The sequence below is a fragment of the Meleagris gallopavo genome, chromosome 10 (assembly GCF_905368555.1).
Source record: "Meleagris gallopavo chromosome 10, MGAL_WU_HG_1.1, whole genome shotgun sequence".
Classification (NCBI taxonomy): Eukaryota; Metazoa; Chordata; class Aves; order Galliformes; family Phasianidae; genus Meleagris; species Meleagris gallopavo.
In genome coordinates, this window is record NC_139413.1 from 10604131 (window position 1) to 10622474 (window position 18344).

The following is an 18344-nucleotide window of genomic DNA, read 5'->3' on the forward strand; positions in this document are numbered from 1 at the left end:
GGATTGTTTTTTGTTGTTTTTTTTTTGTTTTGTTTTGTTTGTTTGTTTGTCTTTTTTTAATTATTAAAGAAATTAGAAATAATATTTTAAATCCCTCTGTCCTTGTGCCCTCCAAAGAGTGTTCTGGGACAAGCTCCTTTGCCGATCAGCTGCCCATCTTGAGTCACATAAAGCCACAGTGCTTCACCTGCTGGTCTGCAGGGTGCTTGCCTGGTTCCCCTGTGCAATGCATGGCCCAGAGTACCACATCTCATTGCCTGGTTAATGTGCCACCTCCCAGAGCATAACATTTACAGAGAGAGGTGAAATAACTCAGCATAAGTCAAGGTCCAGTTTGAAAGCACTGATTTACATTCAGAGTAAAGAGCATTTATTGATAGTAATATTACAAAAGGAGACACACAGCATATCCTTTTTAAAAATAGCTTTTACACTGAAGGGATGAAAGGGTTGGCATAAAGTGTATGTTCGTTAGATTTAATTTTAATTTGCAAATAATTTTGCATAATGTGCAGTTAAAATTATTTCAGGAAAATTTACAACACCCCCCATCTTATTTCTTTTTCAACACATTGTGAAAAACTAATGGGGGAGAGGATAATTGCTAAAAAACATAAACCTTTAATTAAAGGTACCTATATGTGAAGGTTCTTTCCTTAGAATGTTATTCAATGTTGCCACCTTCAGGCCAAAGTGTATCTAGCAGTAGGAAGATTTGACCAAAACAGAATCTTACAATTTTGCACTATTACAATTTTTAAACCACTCCAGTGCTTCATCTTCTGTGTGCTGGGAGGGCAATGGCTGGCAGTGTTTAAAAAATCATCTCAGAGCATTAGAATTGTTCTCTTTTGCTGTCTGAAGTTTCCTTCAGAACTGCAAAGCATTTTTGTTGCCTTCCCTCTTCCAAATTTTTTCCCAGACTTTCACTTTCTCTTTTCAGTGCTACCCTGGCAGGATAAAGGTGAATTGTAAAGTGAATAGATTTGGCTTGGTTGAAAATCCAAACAAAGTTAAACTTGAACTTATAGGAGGTAATCGCATACTTATGTAAAGAGAGTAAATGCTGCAGAAAAGAAAGAAGCTCGTGGTATAGAAACTACATATTTATCTCAATCTATTGCAAAAATGCTAAAGATACTTGATTGCAGGAAATTTGACTCTCTCTTTTGGGGTTCAATGTTAAAATTGACCCTTCTAGGTAGGCACTCACATTAAGTAACATTCCCTTTGTCCTCTTTCCTGCCTCTGCTGGTTTCTTCCAGTGCTAGTCTATGGCACTGAGCTATTGATTAACTGGTGGCACAGTCCCATTTTCTGTGTATCCCAACCTAAATCCTTTTGAAATATAGCCCTGCAAAAACAGTGCCTTCTACCCAAAGAAAATGTCATACTGTTCTGTAACAACAATGGCAAACACTCTCTTTGGACTGAGGAATAGCGCTTCACTTCCTACTTAAATGGTTTTGCACTGTTGCACTAAAGAGCTGGCACATTACTCCCCACAGGTGGCTGCATTTCAGTGCCTAGGTGAAGTGAGTCTATTTCATCTTTCAGCCAAAGTGAGTACTAAACATAACATAGGGCTCCTCTATTTCCACAGGCTATTAACCTTCCTAAACATTCACCTCGGAGGCTAAACTTCGCAGTACTTCAACTTCGATTCTGAGAAGTGTCTCTATTCCACAGCAACATGCTAAGTGAGAGTGAATGAAGTCCCTTGTGCAACAAATGGTAAGCATATGCCAGAGCTAAGCAGGGACTTCTACAGCTTTCTTAACTTAGTCCTTCTCAAAAGTAACATTTTTATTTTAGCAGGTTTGAGCAATACCTCTTCATCCATCTTTAAATAACAAGAGAATGGCAATAAGAGACATGATCTGACTGAACTTCTCTCTGTGAAAGCATTTTAAAATATGGCACTTTACCTGTGGTATTTTCAGAGGACATGCAAAACACAGCAGAAATTTGGGAGAACTGAATACTGATATCTCTAAAAGAAACCAGTAGGTCTGCAAAGGCTCATAACGTCCTGAAAAAAAAAAAAAAAAAAAAAAAAAAAAAAAAAAAAAAACCTAGATTTCTTGTGTGGGCAGGTGGGGGGGCTGGGGGGGGGAGCGAGGGGGGAATTATAGAGAATGACTTAGGTTGGAAGGGACGTTAAAGATGATTGAGCTCCAGCCCCACTACCGTGGCCAGGGTTGCCACCCACAGGATCAGGCTGCCCAGGGCCCCATCCAACCTGGCCTTGTATGCCCCCACTGACAACAGGACCACCTAAACAAGCAGTTTTTACTCTGTTAGTTGATGGTAATATTTGCTTAATAAGGCAGGTGAAAAGGGTTGTTTACAAAGTAGTTGATCTGATTATTAAACTACTGCAAATTCAAGACCTTAAAGTCAGTACTATCCCAGGCAAACTTTGAGGGAGGAGCTTTGTCACAGACAGGGATATATATATACATTCACTACATCTGGGTTAAACAAGATGATGCATATGTCTATAAGGTATTGCTGAAAACTGTTATAGAAAGAGATTACCTCTAAGAGCTAAGTATTCAGTACCCAATTTTCATTCCCACTAATGTTTAGAAGAAAAAAAAAATGTAGCTGGAGATGAAATACACTCTACATTTCTAAAATGAACAATTATAACCAGAAAAATGAAGTGATTAGTCAGAAATACTTCCTACAATGGAAGGAGGAAATAAAAGTGAAATTAACTGCTGAAGGGATGAAAGTGCCTCCAATAATAATTCACCATTCAGTCAGTGGTAAAGAGAGCTTAGTGGTCCAAATAACAGATTTTGAAATATTTAATCTTCAGGATCTGTGGATTTATAGAATAGAAGTCTTGACCGTTTTCTCAAATTAAATTGATTGAGCTCTGTGCATTGTATTACATGGTTTTGTACTGATCAGATTTAAAACTAAATGTCTTTCTGCCCAAGAGATATTCCAAAACTCAAGATTACATCATCATCATCATCATCATTATTATTTTAATATCATAGGTTTATATCAGGGACACTGCAGCATTTTTTCTTCATCCATGGTAGCTCAGAAACCAGCATGCCAGTTGGCTGCCACCTTCCACTTGAAAAGCTGCTGTGGTTCAGTGTGACTACATGGGGACATTCATAATACACTCATCACAGTGGTATCTGTATAATCTGTACTGTGTACTGTATAATCTCTGAAGTGCTTGAGAATGAATGCTTATATGCACGTAGAATATTATTACTGTATGCTTCATTGAGACATGCTGAATAGACATAGCTGCATTATTGGATTGATTTCCTTGGAAACTGATGACAGTGTATAGTAATAACTGTTCATTAATGAAGATAGTATTGGCATATGTTCTGCTTAAGAAGTCTGATTTAGATTCTTCCAAATAAAGTGTTGTTTAGACAGGTGGCAAATGTACATGAAACACTGAACTGGTTTTTGTTTGTTTGTTTGTTTGTTTGTTTGTTTTAGTATGCAAGTTGCCAGACCAAGATGAAGAAATGTATTCTCCTGGATTCTTGGGTGGCTCAATTCAGGTTGGCTGAGTTCAGTGCATCGGCTGAGGGCAGGGGCAGCCTGCCAGCACAGCTTCACTTTCTTTGGATGTGGCACTGAAATGCTGCTGGCAACAGTAGTTCTCTCTTGGCATTTCTTAGCTCATCATAGGTGAGTGAGTGAGTAAGTGCACAGCCCCATGTACATAGATAAGCACCAAATACTTTGTCACGCCATCCAGTTATAAGCATGAAGTAGATCACCATGGTACATCTTCCTCCCAGTTTTCCCCAGTGGAAGACTTCAGGGCTTTGGAGTGCATATGCAAGCATGTCACTCTCTTCAACGAGCTGTCTTGCATTTACTTCTTCCTCGTCAGAGCCTTGCAAACTCAGCTTCAAGCACAGATGGGCCCAAGTAGACATTTTCATTTGAATTCAGTAAGTCTCCTCGGACTGGGGTTCAGTCAAGAGCAAAGCAGGAGTTCTGCTAAATTAAGCTGCTGTCTGTGGAAGAACTAACTCAATTTTTAGTGTTGAGAAAAACTGTGGTTTGATAGACTTGGCACATAGGTGGAACTGCTACCGCACTGTCATGACAGATAGCCTTAAATCATTTGCTTAGCTGTAATATAGAAATGTATGAATACATGCCTTCTTCCATGACAATTTTGATCCTATCTCATCTGACAAAGCACCTATCCTCTTCATAGGAGAGAAACACCAAGCCTTTGATTTCTTTGTTAGAAAAGTAACCATGTTAGTAAATGTTGCAAATCACTGTATTATTTGTAACAAGGTATTAAAATAAAAAGCCCGCAGATGCTCATTAATAATTTACAACCTCACTCTACAGCTGGTTAAGCACCTTGGACTGTTTTACTTTACCACAGAACTAAAGAGAGTTTACCATTGCTTCTGTGTTGAGAAACCCTGGAGATATTGATAAATCATTTCTCAGTTAAAAAAAAATCTGCAAAGTCACAAGTAGGTGTGATCCCAGAAATTGTTTCAGCTTTCTTTTCCAAATCATTATTTCTTTTGATACCAGAAGTATTGTTTTCCATGTCACTAATCCTTCTAAATATCCTATAAAATGGATCTGGTAATTGCCAGAAAGCTGTCTAACTAGAGCTGCTTGAAATAAATATTGTTTTTTTCTGTGCAGCTCCATGCATAGATACTGGAGCTCCTACTTGCCTCCCTGGTGAGCAGGGTTACTCAGCTTGTTCAGTGCAGTGGCTCTCCCCGGAGCCAGCTAACTGCTTTTTGTGGAACTAGGAAAGAATCAGGGGTACCTCCTTGAGGAAACTCTCAGCACAACTCTTGGCACAGGCCGTAAAAGCATTTCACATGCTAATATTCTACTCACAGTTGCAGTTGTGTCATCCAGACAAGTATCTCCTGATTTAGAGATGTGAGAACAAAATGTAGCCCTGCTAACTTATCTGTCAATTATCAGTAGTCAGATCCTAGATAATTAAAAACAAACTCCTTGTTAACAGACAGTGGGAATCAATTCTTTGCACGGTCCTAATTTATTGTATTTCACAGAGAATGTGAATCAGAATCCTGATTATTTTAATTCTCTGTAAGCCCTTTGAAGTCACAGGATGAAATAAAATTGTGACTGAGCCTAGCAATGGACAGGATCAAGACAGTTTTTCTCTCCATCATGAAATGGAATAGAGTGTTATGAAAAGGTTTTCTTCCAGTTTTTGTTTAGGAAGAAAAGAGTCAAACTGTGAAACAGAACATTAAAGAAAGGGAAAGCTATGTTCTGAAATAGGCAGAGAGAGACCATTTCAACTGTTCCCAGTTTGCTAGAAAATATTTTTGCCTCTCTCATCATCATTCATTTTTCCCTCTCTCAATTCTGTTAAAATAGTCACTGAGGCTAATGCCTAAAACTACAGCAAATAAACAGCTTTGGTGTGGGGTGAATTTATAACAGGACTGTTATAATTTGTGTCTAGGGACCAGAAAGAACTGTACATCATTATGCAAATATACATGCAATAGGCTAAACAGTGAAACAAAGAGGAAAAGAAAGGAAATCCCTCATGGACAGACCAGAGAATCGACACAAGAATTTCCTCTGAAGCAATTCTGTCACATTATGAAAATACATGCTTGGACCATTTTAATACTTTTTGTTATTTACACAGTAGACCATAATGGCTCTGAAGCTAACTGCAGTGTTTATTCAATAGACTAAGTCTGTTTTTTTTTTTGGCCTATCATGTGAATTTGTATTTGAGTAATTCTGAAAGGGTGTATTTTACTCAATGGACCATAGTGGCTTCTCTGGAGCCTGTTACATTGTACAGTATTTTCTAGTATGTTGCAGCCCTTATGTTAATACAGATACAGTGATCTTCACGGTGTGCTTTTTAACTGTGCTCTGAGGACTTGTTTCCTAAGTCTCTTAGGTGCCTGAATGGAATATCCAATGTATTATATAGTATTGCTCCAAGCAGTTTTACATTCTGCCAGGCTTCTGTCTCACTCTTTAAAAATGAAAACCTCCTGGAGATGAGAAGGTGGGAATTATGCCACTGTCCAAAGATTCATGGAGGAGCTTACAGTTAAACTAGCATGAAAGAAGTCCAATTCCCTCCAGTCTCCAGTAGTCTCTGCATGCTTGCTTGAAATATTTATTTTTTTGGTTTATCTATAAACATCTCAATGACATTAACTCAAACACAAAGAATTTAATGTATTTTTGAGACAGCTATTGAGCTTTGTCTTTCACTGATTCTTTTCAGTATTCCCCACTGAGGATCTGCATGTTTTTTAGTTACCCAAAAGCAAAGCTGTAACATCCTAGAAATGTCCAAGGTACAGAAGTTTACTTCCAAAACCAGAAGCATCTCTAGCTTTTGGGGAGAGAGGCACTTTTGTAAACAGCAGTTACTGAAGACTACAAGACTTTTCACCTGTGCTTGACTTTCCTACAGAGTGACAAAGCCACAGCTTGAATTACTTATCTTAGATGCTGTAACAGGGTGAGGATCCCATATTAGCCATGAAAACATCTTTTTGGATAAAAGCCAAACTGGACTTTCAGTGCATTTTAGCTGTATCACTGGGCTAATTCAGAAGAAAGCAACATAAAAGGAAAAAACAAAAAGAAGAAAAAGAAAAGTAAAACTTTAAAGTGGAGAATGAACATATTCAGAAACTTCTATTTTGTACTGTAATCTCTGCTCTTTCCCTTATTTCAGCAAAGCAAAAATGATTACTTTTTTTTGTTGTTGTTGTTTCTGCCTTTTCTTGTTTTCTTATTTCTTTCAATACTGTTGATACTACCAAGGCATTAACGCTAGTAAGAGAGGAGTTTGCATATGCAAATTTTACTCCCTTAATTAAAATCAGGCACACTTGATTATGCTGCTGAGCCCCACAGCTGCAAATTTGTAAACAAAGGGTTACATGCTTAGAAAGGAAAATGCCTTAAGTCATTTTTCTGTGATAGACCTTTCTTAGTCCTTAGTCTGCTTTTAATGTGAAGCCCAGTGCCAAATTAAATTCTTTGTTCCTAGACTGAAGCGCATACTGGTCCAGGGGCTCATTTTGTGGTTATTTTGTTTAGACTTGGGATTGCTTTATTTCCATTTTGTATTTGCTCATCTAGCTTGGAACCTCTTGCTTTCTGGTTGGTAGGAATAAAACAAATAAGGTCAGGTGAATGTTATATAATGTGATGAGATTAATAAGGAAAAGAAGCCATGGATTTCCAGCTTTTTTTTCTTTCTTCTTTTTTTTTTTTTTTTTTTTTCTCCCTTCTTTTCCACCTCTACTCTTCTCCCGCTGTGTGGCCTCATTCCTTGAAAACTTGAAGAATGCTGTGTTTCTGCTGGAAGTTATGCGCTCTGTTCATGGACCTGAGAACATACGTTGGTGAGGCATTTTCCTTTTTCAAAGACATGTTTTCTGAAATGCTTGTTTCTGTCCTTGTGCAGTAGTCTTTAGCTCCACTCAATTACATTTATACAGATCTTCTTTCTAAAGGGATCATTCAAAGATCCAGTAAAAAGAAAAGCAATGAATCTAGCAGAGCATCCTAGTACCATGTGCTTCCTCTAAACCAGTTAATTTCAGAGATTTCATTTATAGCACAGCTCTATACACAGTGCTGGCATGACCAAGAGATGTGGTGTGAGCTAGGTGGAAAGGGGCATAGGTGAGTTACAATTACTGTTTAGATTACATATCAACATCATGAGTGTACTATGCAGATGGACCCTCTCTGATGCAGACAGTGGTATTACATTTTGATTTTTTTGAGCATGAAACACTACAGCAGAGCAGAAGATTTGTTTTTCTAACAAATGTGCAGCTGATTGAACTGTCAAGTTCTTTTTGACCACTTATTTCCATGTCTTAACAAGTAAATCCAATTCTGGAACAGATAAGGGAATTAAAAGAACAATAGCTGTTTATTCCCACAAACTGTAGGTGTTTCTTTAAGAAGCCATGTATGCGGTGCAAAGTAGCTGTGATGTTCTACCTTGCTGTTATACTACGTTTGTTTTACAGGGCATAAGTGACTGTGTGAGCTATTTGTCAGTAGAGAATGAGACTGTTGTTGTAGGCAAGAAGCTCTGAGATTTTGGAAGGTTATGGTGTGATGTACGCTGTTAATTTTTTAAGAACAAATATAGCAGAATTTATTTTTTTCAACATCGTTCTTAACTTCAACACTTTGAGGTCTTCTGTCCTTATTGTTTGAGTACATATTGGCTTTCGTGTGACAAAATCCAGTCTCTGCGCTGACAATTTTTCCAGAAAGAGGTGGGTTTGGAAATGGCAGCATTCTTCAGAAACGGCAAAGTCTGAAGCTGATGCATGACATTTCCAGTTTTTAAGTTCTACTGACTCATTTCACTGAAGGATACAGTGTAAGCCTAAGTCCACTCATCACTCTTCACATGCAGCCCCTAATTAGGTAGGGAAGACCAACAGAAATTACCACAAACTCTACAGGCCTCCTGAGATCATGTAGTAGAACACAGCTGGCAGGATCTAAGTTCAAGGCATATCCCAGCTACCTACTCACCTAACAGAGTACAGCCTTAGGTAAATTAATTGCAATTAAGAAATACAATTTTGATTAAATCCCATAGAAGCAAAACATATACTCAGCCATTCTACATGCTGACCCCACCATAAACATACAAATTGCTGTGCTCTCCTCTGTGACATAGAGACTTCACATCATCTGAAAAATGGATCTCTGCATTTTGTCTTAATTTTGCAGAATATCTGGATGCATGGTCACAGCAATACCCAAACTAGATTATTAATAGAAAGCAATGCAGTTTCTAAAGATGAACTAGTACCAAAACAAAGGGCAAGTTTCAGTTATCAAGATAAAGTATTTTCTTTTGTCAGTTCCTGCACACAATGCATTAACATTAATGACAGTTTCAGCCACACGCATGTGTATCTCTCATTAACTCTAATGGACAATACATGCACATAGATCTCTGGTTACTACTGAGGGGAATTACATATACGTGCAACACTCATTAGTATTAATGAGGGTTCTCCTGTGGGTACCTAATGATCATTAATGGGAGTTACACGCATGTGTATTCTCCATTAACATTAGTGGCACGTGCATCTCTCATTAATATTGATGGGAAATACAGGAAGCCATATCTCATTAATGTTAGTAAGAGTGATGCACACACTGCAAGGAGACAGCTTTTCCTGCTATATCTTCAGTGATGGAAGTTAGAGCTGTTTTAACTGTTTTCTAAGGAATCTTTAGTTGGTGTTATCTTTTTTGGTGAATTATCCAAGGTCTCAGTGACCTTTGCCAGAATGCACAGGTTTCCTTCCCACGTGAATGATTTATTTTTGAAAAAGCCCAAACATCTTTTCTTTCGTACTAGGGGGTATATCATCTCTGTAATTTTTCTAAGTAAGCATATTTCTGAATTGCTGCTATTTCAAAGAACATTGTCTATGTGCTCTTCACAGCATAGGGGTAGCACACGCCACCTGCTGAGTTATTGTTTATAGGCACACAAAATTTATTACAAACTCTTGTGATCATAACTACATTTTACATCATACACTAAAGCAGTGTTGTGTTAAAGTTCAACGTGATTTCTGATGAATATAGTAAAGATTAAAGGACATAGCTTCCCTTCAGAGGAAAAAAAAAAAAAAAAAAAAGTATGAATTTACTGCAGTACAGAGTTCTTCATCCTTCCAGTTACTAAGAGATTAAACTTCAGGTATTGCATTCAGTTCTGGGTCCCCCACTACAGGAAGGATATTGAGTTGCTAAAGCATGTGCAGAGAAGAGCTACAAAGCCAGTGAAGGGACTATAAAATGAGTCATGAGGAACAGCTGGGGGATCTGGGGCTGTTTAGTCTAGAGAAGGCTGAGGGGAGGCTTCATCACTCTCTACAACTACCTGAAAGGAGATTGCAGCATGAAGGGTGTCAGTCTCTTTTCTCAGATGATAGATGATAAGATACAAGGAAACAGCCTCACAATGTATCAAGGGAATTTTAGATTGGATGTGGGAAAGAATTTTTTCATGGAAAAAGGTGTTCAAGCATTGGAATGGGCTGCTCAGGGAAGTGGTGGAATCACCATCCCTGAAGGCATGTAGGAAACGTGTGGATGTGACACTAAGTGACATAGTTCAGTGATGTGATTTGGTACGCCAGGCTGATGGCTGGACTTGAGGATCTTGAAGGTCTTTTCTAGTCTATGTGATTCTGTGATTTTATTCTATGATTTGATGTTGCATTTGAATATGTATTTGCTCACCTGCCAGACTGTTTCCATGGAATTGACTGTGTTTTATATCTCCTTTTTGAACATCTGCCATTGCTGTTGCACAGTGCCATTGCAGAGATTCGTATTTTATGTGGTGGGGCAGACTTGTGCTTCTGAGCTGTTCCTGGAGAACACTTCCCTCTCTCTCCACTTTGGGGCATCAGCATCTGAGTGAGTGCTGAAGAGCCAGGGAGAAATATCACATGTGATATGAACAGACAGGATTAAGGAGGAAGGCTGATCTACAGAAACAGGGGAGTGGTTGTGTAAAGTTCTTATCTGGCATACAAGTGATCTACAAACAGTTCCCACATACATAACCTACTGTAAGTTAAATTCTTCTTTTTCTGTTCTTTGATGTATCTACCACCTTGTATATAGGAATTATAACCTGAAATAAGATCTCCAGATGCCACCATAATGCCTTAGCTACAGTTAATACTAACAGTAACAGCCATGCAGATGTATGCTGTTTAAAACAGAAAATAATGTATTTAGTTTTCAAAATGCCTTTTTGTAAGATAGTCTTATTGCTTTTCTCATTTGCTCATACAGAATTAGAATATCCATTGCCCATGCAAATTAGTTACCAAAAAAAAAAAAAAAAAACCAACACCAAACACATTTGCAAATAACAAATGAAATTTAAAGGATTATGTTTAGCACGCATAACTATACTAAATCAGATTCCCTAAGGCTGAGGGAGAACAGCACGCTTTCCCGAACTAGTAAAGCCTCTGCTGCACTGGAAGACTTCAGTGCAGAGAGTGGGCAGGCAATATTGGTGTGGCTATTCCATTTCAGGAGCCTTCTGGAGGGAGGCAGTTAGAGCAGTTTTAACTCCCACAGGAGCTGTGCATACAAACTGCCTTGCACAAGCCTTTTCCATCTGTCCTAGCGCTGCCCCTTTGGCAGCTTGCACAGAGCATCCTTTCGTTATTATGCCGGTTCCTCATCATTACTGTGGTGCAAGATATGTCACTGCTTTCTTTACCAGCAGATGTTTTATTTCTGATACCTGACCCCAGCAGGGTCCATATGGAGCCTGTACATAATCTCCTTCAATTCACATGAAAATCAATAATGAATTTAGATACAGCAGTCATCAAAGCCTGAAACTCTTTCTAAGTGCACACATAGAGACTCAGACATTCGCTTGCATAAGACATGCATGCATCCACATTCATCCATTCTTGAAAGTCAAATGCAGGAAAGGTGATTATAGTACTAAAGGGTGACAGATGTCAGAAGGCATCAAGGAAAATCATAATAATAATATTCTGTTAGGCTACAGCAACATTAAAGATTATAATGTGTAACTACAGCTTTCACTTATAATTCAGAATTCAGCTGCTAAGCAAACTAAATAATTTATCAAGTACAATATGTTTCAACTCTGCAGCTTGCAAAAGCTGTAGCCATGCTGTTGTTTCAAATAGTTACCAAGCGGTGGAAATGTTAAGCTCTTCCTTAAATTGCATCTTCCTGAATTCCCTTGGTAGATGCAACTGATTTATTTTTTTTCTTTCTAAAGATGTTTTATTGTTTTTCTACTTTTCATCAGGGTGGGGTTGCCATGGCAATAAAGTAGGATGTCTTGCTGGATTTCACCTTTGCTGTCTTGCTTCATATGGTTCTCTCTCCTCCGAGCAAACATGGTGGACGCAATGCACATACAGATGTCTGATTTTAGATTTCTTTCTTGAGTGTGCTTGGCAGCTGCTCTCCTGAGACAGACGAGGCAGTACTTCACAGGCAGCAATTCACATTCATCTTTCCACTCTCTAATGGCCACCATCATGTCTCACTTGCTTTGTGAGCTCTCTTTTAAGATGGACAAAGCTTTTCATGAGAGACTTGCTTCCAGTGTAACAGAAACTTTTGGTTAAGTATTTCAAGTAACTAAGTGACCAAATCAGTTCTCTTTCCATTGAAACTGGTCAGAGTTAAATGGTGAAATATGCCGCCACAGAAATTAGAAACATCCATTTCACATCCCAGCAAAATGCCCAGAACAAAACTGGTTACAGGATTTGTAAGGCTGGTTTTAGGTTATGACACTGCCATTGTGATTGCACCTCTGAAATGTGTCTTTTTCCAGTTTTCTCAGTTAAACGTCTAGGATAAAACTGGTTCAGAATTTAAATCACTGAGATTAAGATTTTTCATTTTATGTTATCTTCCCCGATATCTTTCAAATAATAATTTGTGAATCTTTTGCCTATATTGGAATTTCACAGTAGTAGCATCTCCAAAATCCAGATTAAAAAGGGTCAATAAATGCAAACCTGCATTACAGTTCATCAGTTTGAACCTTGTCAGTGAGCTCTTCTCTCCTCAAGGATTACTGCCTGTGGAAATAGTTGTTATTTTAGGATACTCTAAAGGATAATGCATCCCAGGAATGTATCATTAATACCATTGTAATTTAAAAATCCCATATCCCAGTGATGTGAAACTTCACTAAAGTATTTTGATTTCTCTCTGCAATTCAGACGAAGTAAAACTGAGGTGATGTGTTATATGAATTCCTGTGGTTTACATGTGATGCTTGCCTTTGCCTCTTCTCAGTACTCCACCTGAAATGGCAAAGCTAACGAAATGCTTCCTAATTTCCTAATTCATGGTCTTATTCTGTTTTTTTGTTTGTTTGTTTTGTTTTGTTTTTTTCTGTCTTACTCACTAGAGTAACATTAAATTTCCAAAGTCCTCTGATGTCACTTACGTTGCCCTGGCAGAACATCAGTGTCATTTTAAGGTATCGTTATAATATTTGCTCATCTGACTACATTGGTCTCTGACTGCCAGTCCCGGTTTTTCTCTTGAATAGATAGTATTAGCATAATTATTATTCACATGTTATAGCACCCAGGAGGTATGGACACTGTCTAGCTCTCATTTAGTTAATGCTTTAGAAAACTTGCAATCTGGGTAGAAGGCAAGAAACAGGACATAAATAGCAAAACAGAGGGGAAGACAGGTGCAAAGAGACTACATGAATTTGCATGTTAAGCAGCAATATCAGCACTGTGATGCTACCACTTTTTGGATATTACGATAAAAGACCGAATGAAGGGAATCTCCAGAGCTTTTATATGGTCGAGTAGCTGTTCCTTCATGAGACATTTCACAGGATGTTGTGGGCCATCAAGCATGCAGTTATTTGTCTTAAAATCCTGCAGTTAGCATAAGAGGTTGACTTGCCAGATGAATGGATTATTGATTTCTTAATAAAGAAGTCACTCTGAAGATTAAACAGTTTTCTGTGAATTAAAATAATTTAGAGCACTTTGTTTTGCTGAACTGGGACTTCTGTTTTGAGCCTGGTAATAATGGCCTGCAAATACAGATTAATCCCTGCCATCATGACAAGAACTCTATGTTCTGTACAAGACAGTGTTTCTATTTCTACTGCAGACCAACACTTTCAAGCTTGGCATGTTGTAGTTACAGTGATCGTCATGGTTGTAGAGCAAGCTGTGCCTTGACTTATTCTCTCCAGAATGCTTCTCAGAGCAGAGATAAAATTTCTCACGAGTCTTTCACACAGGAAGAGGCAATACTGTGGCTTTTAAACCAGTCTTCATGCCCTCATCCAGCTTGATCATACGTGGCCCAGCTTTCCTGGGCGTTGATAAGACTTTCATCAGAATAGCTCACAGTACACTGTTTTAATAAAAGCAAGTTCTGTTGCACACATGCAGTGTGTGTAGGTCTCTTGTCCTGGAAAAATGAAACTGTGGCTGCTGATTGCTATTTTAAGAATGCATCAAATTCTGTATAGTGAGAAGAAGAAAACTAAAGGCTTTTTAAGGTAGTTACATTGCTTTGAAGGATCTTGTGTGAGTTTTACAGTTATCTCCAGATTATACATGATGAGACACACAAAGTGCAGATCAACTACTTCTTCAAATACACGCGAGAGGAAGTGATAAAATCAGAAATCAGATCCACCACCGTTACATGTTGTAACTATCACATAGCCTGTGTCACATAAACCTGTGCTATTTATGATTTTAACTCAGCTGTGCTCCTCGCCATTTAATGCAAAGACAATATGTACATTTTGTGGCGGTGGTAGAAGGGAAAGGGAAATCACAGATTTTTCTGGGGCAAGCCATGAGTGCTGCTTACATTCTAAAATTCATTTAGTGTGAAAATCTGATGACTCTTGAAAATATCTTCCTGGACTTCTTTGCTGAGCCTGCCAAGAATACTGATAATTAACAGAAGTCATGTTTGTGACAGAAACAAAAACACTGACCATATGTTTTGTTTATAGTCTTATGCCATTTCTCTAGAAGAAAAATTGAACTTCAAATTAAGAAATATAAAAACTGGAAACATGCTTTGTTACTTATCATGTTTACACTAAATAAAAGCAGAACTTAGCTTCTGCATTCAGTGCTGTTATCAGAAACATCTAATAGTATTTGATTAACAGTTCTTTCATGGGCCCAAGGACACAGCTGACTGAGCTGTGGTGTGTATTTCAGTGCAGTATCACATGTTTGCCAGCGTGTGAGTTCTGCCCTTAGGTGATTCAAATAGTAAAGCCCATGAGCTAAATATCAGCTTCATTGTGTGAATAGTAACCATGATATCTGCAATATCACATTACAGCAGAGGTTCAGTCAGGTGCTATTAAATTCCCCTAATTCTGTACAACATTTTTATTAATAAATAAAAAGATAGCTACTTCATGATTGCCTTAATCCAAGGAAAGGAAATGCACATCTGCTGCTGGAAATGATTCTCCTGACACTACTGAGCAAAAAATTTTCACAGGCATCACTGACTGTGATAAAAAGCCAATAGAATGTAGCAATGAAACTACAATAATGATGGACCATGTATAAGTGTTAACATACAAACTGTATTTTGTTTTAGTCTTTCAAAAAGTTTTGCAACCCAGATAGCGAAATGCCTTGGATATATCATATTACATAACAGTGATAATAGATAAGTTAAGGTATTCATACAGTTGTTTCTGTGTGCTAAAGTACGAAAGCTACTTATAAGCTATTACAGTTTTTGTCTACACAGCAGATTCCCTTGCGCAGTACATGCTCCTACTTCACATTATTATTTCACATATGCATGCATCAGGTATTTATTTGGCAGCCATCAAGTTGTAGTGTTAAAAGATTTATTAATTTTTTTTTTACAATATAGCATTGACTCTTACTAAGATGACAAATATTCAGTCACCCTTTTATTCACTTTCTAATCCTTTTGACGAGATGACCAGATACTGGTCACTTGTGGCAGGAGTGGCAGTACAAAGATCCATGACCCCCTCCTTCCAGCAGCTATAGAGTATATGTTTAAGAGGTTAATTCCATCTCCTTTCTGCTGACCTGTGTTGAATTCAAATTACCATCTTAAAAGGAAAGGTCTGGGTAAAAGCCATGACAATTCTTGAATGCATTTATCTTTAGGACATTTTAGCAGGGGACAAGTGGCGATGAGTAAGACACTAAACCCAGGAGATTGCTGCTCTTTAAACAAACAGTGAATACCTGACCTATAATTGAAGACAGGTCATGGTATCTTATTTCTCGTGGGTATTATAATCCCACGGTTAATCATAAAGGCAAAGGTTTTGAGATATTAACACAATTCATATGCTGATGAGCTAGAGCTCTGTCATGTAAAAACTGAGGTTCAGTTTGTCTGTATGAGAGCCGTTTCAGTTTACATTATCCTGTTACTCTTCAGTTGTTTGATGACTTTAATATTACACATTATTTTTATTTTTGTATATTAGCAATACTCTGAAAGGGGGTAAGACATACATAATCTTAAATGGATTAGAAATTTGTACTATGTACTCTGCTACTATCATACTCTGCTGATATGTACTTGTGAATGCCAAACAAAATCAATGAGCAAGTTTCTGTTGGTTGGAAAATGTTCCATATAAATTAAGCAGTGCATCCGTGTTCACTTCTTACCGCAACAGTAGCAAACAGGCCAGGCCTAAATATTCTTGGTATCAGACATTTGATTCAGTGTTGTTTAAAGCAAGGAAGAAAAAAAAAAAAAAAAGAAAAGAAAAAAAAAAAAAGAAAAACAACAATCCTTCTTTGTGGCTAAAGAGAACAGAGAAGAGTAGGTCAACTATTGAGTTGGATGCTCATTTTAGACAGTGTGAGTACATCACTAATACAAATCTGAAGAATTTAAATTTTTTTTCTTTTTTTTTTTTTTAATTAAACAAAAGCCACAATTCTTGTCAACCACACTGTTGACGACATTTTTCCCCACTTTCAGAAACCTGGAAGTGCTCTCTCTGAAAACAGGAACCAGCATCTATCATCACAACAACAAAGAGATGTTAGTGAGCTTCACTCAAGCATCTCAGAGAAAAGGTGGATTAACTCTTTAGTAACAAGAGTTCAGCTTTTGCGCAGATGCCACTCGTTTTAAAATAGTGAGAGGAAAAATGACATGCCATATATGTGAAACTCTCAGTAGACCAATCCTTTTTTTTTTTTTTTTTTTTCCCTCCATGAAGCATTAGCAAGGTTTTAAATAGCTGCAACTGCATATTAAAAATGCCCATGTGTATAATACATGAATAAGGGCACCTTGGCTGAATACATTATGGAACAGAGCTGTCATCTTCACCCCATTCAAAATCTTGCTTTCTCTTGCTTATGTGAATAGACAATGCTAATGAGAAGAACTTAACCAACACTTAAATTTGACAGTGAAGCAAAGGCTTAAAGTCAGGGTTTGTTTCATTTTGTTTGTTTGTTTTTAATTGAACATCATTCTGTGAGTTCCTTTATTTTCCTTTCTTTCCATCACTTCCACAAATCAGGCCATTTCTCTACAATCTTCATTTAAGCACAAAGCGCAGTAAAGGATCGTGTTTTATCTGCAGACTGACTAGTTGGGATTTTTTTGTTGGGTTTGTGTTTGTTTTCTCTTCTGTTACTCATTCATCTCCTACTTCAACAGAGACATAATTGCATCTTTTTTTGTATAGCTAAGAGCTGATTCAGATACAGGAAAAAATGTATGCTGCTGAATGGAGGCTGTAACATCTACTGTGCTTGATGGATTTGAAATGATGTATGCAAAAATCTCTACAGTTGTTTGTCTTTGTGTTTAGAATGAGAGCATGTAATAATGCACTTGCTAGGCAGGAGTGACTCACTGAATATTTCAACAAGATATGTAGATTTTTATGCTGTTCCATTCAATAAAATATATTTATTTCAATAAGCATGATACAGCATGAGCCATTTGTGGCTCATGCACCCATTTTAAGGAAAAAAAAATGCACAATTTTTGGATCAAAATATTATTTTTTTTTTGGCCCGCTTAAGAGTTGCTTTCCCTGTATAACCATTATTCTGTGGCTCTGTGCAAAGGCTCACAACTCAGCTTTTTGAAGGTGCATTCTCTCTAATGATGGAGGAAAACAGAAATTTTCTGGTGAAGGTGGCTTTTGTCTCTGTTTTGTAGCTCTCGAGTGAGTAGAATTCATTTATGTATGTATAGCTCCAAGTGACGAGGCTTATGAATTGCTGTTATCGTTGAGAACTTGCTGAGAAAATGAAGTGCATGGCTACACTTCTATTTTATATTTCATGGAAATTAAAACTATTTTAGGCCCTGCATGCAGGCCTATACAGATATCTGAACCAATTTTTTTCCATCTGACTGATGTTTCTCTGAGTCATTCCTATCACTTTCATATGCATAGAGATTTTGTAGGCTATTTATGATCATCCTTAGTGTATACTTAAGCTCTCCTTTTTAACAGGGGCTGGCAGTACAAGGAAATAAAGTTCCTTCTGGACAATGTTTTAAAATGAAAGAAGTTGCAGTGGTGTTTTGAAAATCAAAATCCTTTTCTTCTGTAACAAAAAACCCACAGTGCTTATGTAGGAGCAGACTCTTACCTATGTATCCCAAATCTCATTAATAAGGAAACCTGCTTTGCCCCTTCTTGTATGACCTTGAAAAGTCACATAACCTCAGCAGCCTTAAGACTTCACAGACTCTGGAGCTGAACA

At 37.7% G+C, this 18344-nt stretch overlaps 1 protein-coding gene across 13 annotated transcripts in view; it reads left to right on the top strand.

Annotated features, from left to right (window-relative positions):
* Positions 1-18344, top strand: part of LOC100548295 (pancreatic alpha-amylase) — a 236878-nt gene that overhangs the window by 178674 nt on the left and 39860 nt on the right. For 10 of the 13 annotated variants that reach the window (XR_014885356.1, XM_085232253.1, XM_085232254.1 and 7 more), the window contains 2 exons: positions 1604-1734; positions 3484-3678. The gene's annotated coding sequence lies outside the window, so the exon portion shown is untranslated. Of the gene's footprint in view, positions 1-1603; positions 1735-1803; positions 2007-3483; positions 3679-18344 lie in introns of those variants that run through there. The other 3 variants (XM_085232255.1, XM_085232257.1, XM_085232260.1) reach the window with 3 other exon arrangements.